Source organism: Eschrichtius robustus, chromosome X (genome assembly GCF_028021215.1).
Source record: "Eschrichtius robustus isolate mEscRob2 chromosome X, mEscRob2.pri, whole genome shotgun sequence".
In the NCBI taxonomy this organism is placed as follows: Eukaryota; Metazoa; Chordata; class Mammalia; order Artiodactyla; family Eschrichtiidae; genus Eschrichtius; species Eschrichtius robustus.
Genome location: NC_090845.1, coordinates 124,702,079 through 124,707,516, shown reverse-complemented (window position 1 = coordinate 124,707,516; position 5,438 = coordinate 124,702,079). Strand labels below are relative to the sequence as shown.

Genomic DNA, 5,438 nt, shown 5'->3' with positions numbered 1-5,438 from the left:
AAATGCAGAAGAAGCGTGTGAGGTGATGGGGGAGGGAGGAGGGTCTTTAGAGCTTTGGCAGATTGTGTTAGCACGGACCCGACCCGGGTGACAGGAGCCAGACCTCAGAGCCAGGTCCTGTCTGACACTCCGGGGCTGTGAGGGGACATCTCGACTGGTAAGCGGGTGGAACACAGGCTTCTTCGCTGAGGAAGTGGCAGGCACCTTGAGTCCCTTTAAACGCGGGGAAGAACCATTGCAGAGGACCTCTTCCCCCCACCAAAAGCTGGAGGCTGGGGCATTAGGGCCACTGAGGGAAAGGGGACGCTGGTGGAGACAAACGAGGCCGAGGTGTCTTCTCACATGGTGACAGCCTTACACTGGGCAGAGGACGAAGATGAAGGCAAGAACCCACGGAACTGAGCAAAGGAGAAAAACGTGGGCCAAGTAAAAGGGAATGTCCAGGAATGGGATGTAGATGAAGAGGCTGCGGGCTAGAAATGGCAGGAACGACCAACATGCAGGCTGGGTGGGGGAAGCCGGGACGCTGGCGGGTGATGGGAAGAGGGAGGAGGGCAGAGAGTCCAGGAGGTAGAGACAGAGGTGTTTTCTGCCCAGGTCCATCCACTGCTGCACATATAGGAAGAATAACACACTACTTTTCAGTTCTTGTTTTTTAAAGATTTTTTGTTTTGTTTTGTTTTGTTTTTCAAAAAAGCCTTAAGATCAGCTACTGTTTACATCTACAGAACGTAAAGTGCTGCTGTTACCAGTCACTCTACAGAACAGTCCGGAGTGGTCAAATATTGACCAATAAAGTTACCTTGTTTTTCTTCCTCTGCTGCTGCTGCATCATTACTACTCGATGAGTCACGTGACAGCCTGCATAGGTCAGGGGGCAGCTTAGTGGGCAGACTTGGTGACCAAGGAAAGAGGCTGGGCCTGGAGCACGGGGAGGGCCTGGTGGGCATGGAGCGTGGCTGGGAAGGAAGGGGGGCACGTCAGCAGAGCTGTGGGCACGGACCCCGGGGGGAGGGGCCGGGACAGGGTTGGGGGCTGGCTGCCCATCTGGCCAGAGGAGGTGGCGGCAGCCTTCGCTGACAGGAAGGCAGCCGAGTGGAGAGCCAGCTGGGCCCGGGTCTCTGGCTTGGTGGTGAGGGAGAGGGGCTGGGCTTGCTCCGAGCGGGTGGCGGCCGGGGCAGCCGGGGAGGCCAAGGCCGCTGAGGGGCTGGCCGGGGAGTCCAGCATGCTGCCGTGGGAGGAGGCAGGGCTGTCACAGGGCTTCTCAGGGGGCAGGTACGGGACACATGGCTTCTTCCTTTTGGAGGCCAGAGCACCTTCTGCCTCCTGGACTTGCTGCTGGGCGGGGGTCTGGGACAGCTGCTTTTCTCACTTCCTCTTCTTTTTCTTACCGTAGTTGTCCCGGGCTAGTTCAACTTCGTATCTCATAGACAGCAAAGTGAATTCTAAACAGCAAATCAAATATGATTTTTAAAAACATTTTTTGGCGGCGCCGCGCGGCTTGTGGGATCTTAGTTTCCCGGTGGCAGTGAAAGCGCAGAGTCCTAACCAGGGATCACCAGGGAACTCCCTCAAATGTGATTATTAAATGTGTATTTTTAATGAAATTTAATTTTGTGATAGTATAAATAAAACCGTTTATGTTTCTGTTACTACTTTTCAGATTCCAAAAGGGTCTTTACATATGTTGCCTCTCTGAATTCTCATGAAAATTCTGTGATATACAATTCATAATATTTTTATAGAGTAAGATTGTTGTGAGGGTCAAGGGGGATAATCTACATATAAGCACTAAGCTCTCTGCCAGAAAATGTAAGTAAGCATCAAGTGTTAATGATTATCATTATTATCATTTTTTTCTTATTTGCAACGACATATCAAATAGCTGATCTATGGTATCAATTATTTTATTATTTTTCATAATAATTTTCTTAATAACATTGCAAATTATTTTTCACCATTGCTAGTGATACCAGGCAACGGAACATAAAAAAACAAAAGTAGTACCTTCTCCATTACCCTTCATTTCATACTTCTTCTTTAATCAATATTAATTGCCTAGTTCATTTTATTCAACATTTGCCACATTTAGAAATATATATAATACTCCAAAATTGCATGTATTCATGCAAGTCGTTGTATAGAATCAAATATTGTGATGATAACAGCATTTATGTTTCTCTGTCTCTTCAAAGCCAGTCCATAAAGTTTGGCCTTGGTAGCTTCTGAAAACATGGGATCATGTGTGTTTTTCTCACTGACTTCAACACTTGTCCATTAGCTAGGCTGTTACCTGAGCTTTCAGGTAATCAGTTTGGAGTAATTTTCCAAGGGAGGTTATAGAGTTTGACTAAGGCTACATCTTGATCCGGTGACTCACTGGAGACCTTGAAACAAAATAGCATTTTTACCAAGTAGAATTAATCTTACATAATCCATCTTTTTCATTAAATAACTCACCATGAACCTCCATCTGGGTGAAAGTAAGTAATGCCTTTTTTTTGGGGGGGGGGGGGGTTGAAAATTATTTTATTTTTCCAGTTTTACTGAGATATAATTAACAAAGAGCACTGTATAAGTTCAAGAGGTACAGCATAATGACTTGACACACATATACTGCAAAATGATGACCACAAGAGGTTTGGTTAACACTCATCACCTCATATAGTTATAAAAAAATGTTTTTTCCTTGTGAGAACTTTTACTATTTGCTCTCTCAGCAACTATCAAATATACCACACAGCAATGTTAACTATAGTCATCATGTTTTATATTACATCCCTAATACTTATTTTATAACTGTAAGTGTATAACTTTTTACCACCTTCATCCAGTTCTCCCAATCCCATCCTCTGCCTCAGGTAACCACAAATCTGATCTCTTTTTCCATGAATTTGGTTTTATTTATTTATTTTAGCTTCCACATGTAAGTGAGATTATTTCTGCCTGACTTATTTCACTTAGCACAATGTCCTCAAGATCCATCCATGTTGTCACAGATGGCAAGGTTTCCTTCTTTTTTATGGCTGCATAATATTTCGTTGTGGATATGTACCACATTTTCTTTATCCATTCATCTATCCGTGAACACTTAGGTTGCTTTCATGTCTTAGCAATTGTAAATAATGATGCCTATTTTTTTTTAATTCTAATTTTTTTTAAATCTAAATTTTAACACACATGGACTGAGTTTGGCTATGTTATAAATTGACAATATATCTGTGGATGTCTATTTCTGTTAAATACTTACTTTATGCAAGAGCAATTCAACTCTCAATTAAGTATATTGATCTTTGTCATTAATTGAGCCAATAGTGCAAGGTTTTCATTATTGTAGCATTACAATACCATTGAGGATCTGGTGTTTCAAATGCCTGCTATACCCTCTTTATTTAAGGATTTCATGAAATATTTTAAATTTAGATATTAATCTAAATATTGGCTTTCCATATTTATGAAAGTGTCACTTTGTGCTTTTGTTGAGAGTTTAGCTAAGCTACTCCATGATATTGCTGCCTTGGCATCCATTTTGTTCAACCAAATGGCCTGAGCGGGCCTTACACAGACACGAGTCCCTCATGCAAGCACATGCCCTACATAGCAGCTGGCAAAGTCATAGGTAAATATAAGTTCCTGATACAACTTCCCCAAGAGTCCTTGTGATCAACAGTCTCCCCTCTTACGTGCCCTTTAGATAAGACACCCATGGGGCTTACCAAAACTTCACTCTTTTGACTTGAATTGATCAATCCCACCGTAACCTGGAAACCCCAAAGCACTCCACCCATGGACCCTAATAAAAGCATGTGCCCTAGGTCCTGTCTCTCCCTCTGGCTGCACTCTGCCTTGACCTCCCTGTGTGACCCCTCAAGGGGTGCCCCGTAATTCCTCCAGGACCTGTGAGTAATAAACTTCTCTATTTCAAATTCTGCTGTGATCTGACACTCTGTGCTCCACTTAACAAGTGTTAATTTGACAAATTCATGACAGCCTTTTATTCTAGGATGACTAAATTAAAGGAAATGCAAGATCTTTCCAAGACAGAGTTTTCTCCTTTCTGATATGTGAAGTTGGCCATTTTGATTTGTAAATGTGTCTATATAAGTGTGTGTGCATGCCTGTGTGCTTTTATAGGGGATGTATACAAAAATTTGAGATGTGTTGTGATAATATAATGGCTTATAATTCTATGTTGCTTTTAATCTTCCAAAAGACTTCCTCATTGACACCTCATGGCAATCCTGTGATGTAGAATTAATAATATTTTCTAAATCATAGGATTGCTGTGAGGATCATATGAGATTATCCATCAATTAATACTAACACAAATGATCATTATTGTTCTAATTATTTTCATTATTATTTACTTTTATTTAACTTTATATGTTGAAGTAATTTTACATTCATAATGGATTGTGAAAATAGTACAAAGAATTCCTGTGTATCCTTCATTCAGCTTCCTTTTACGGTAGCATACTACCACATGGTAGGTACTATGGTAGCATAACCATAGTACATTATCAAAATCAGGAAATTGACTTTAGTAGAATACTATCAATTAGATTATAGACTTTATTCAGATTTCATTAGTTATTGCATGCACTCATTTCTCTCTCTCTCTCTCTCTGTGTCGGTGTATGTGTGTGTCTGTAAGTTCTATGAAATGCTGTCACATGTATGGATTTGTATAACCACTACCACAATAAGGATACATAATTGTTCCATCACCACAAAGGAACTCTATCATACACCCCTTTACAGTCACACACTCCTCATCCACCTCCATGCCTAAACCCTGGGAATCTGTTTTCCATCTCTACATTTTTTTCATTTAGATAATGTTATATAAATGAAATCATAAATATGTAATATTTTGAGGTTCTATTTTTTTTACCCAGTGTAATAACCTTAAGCTCCATCTAACTTGTGTGAGTATTAATAGTTCATTCATTTGTAATGCTGAGTAACACTCCATGGTATATATGTACCACAGTTTGTTTAACCATTCACTCATTGAAGGACATTTGTGTTATTTCCACTTTTTGATTATTAAAAATGGAGCTGCTATGAACATTCGTGTACAACAGTTTTTGTAGACAAATTTTTATTTCTGTGGGATAAATGTTGAAGAGGAAGATTGAAGAGTCATGTGGTAAGTGTATATTTAGTTTTTAAATTATCTACCAAGCTTTTCCAGAGCAGGTGTACCATTTTACATTCCCCTCAGCAATATGTGAGAGATCCAGTTTCTCTGCATCCTTGCCAACATTTGGTATCATCACTGTTTTTTAATTTAGCTGTTCCAATAGTATGCAATGGTGTCTTACTGCAGTCTTAATTTGCATTTCCCTCATGGCTAATGATGTTGAACATCTTTTTGCGTTTTTGTTTTTGGTTTTTTTTTTGGCTGCACCACGTGGCATACAGGAGCTCAGTTT

General features: G+C 40.6%; 1 pseudogene; it reads right to left on the bottom strand.

Moving 5' to 3' along the window:
- Positions 1–875: 875 nt before the first annotated feature.
- Positions 876–1,428, bottom strand: LOC137756451 (transcription factor 7-like 1 pseudogene; annotated as a pseudogene).
- Positions 1,429–5,438: the final 4,010 nt, after the last annotated feature.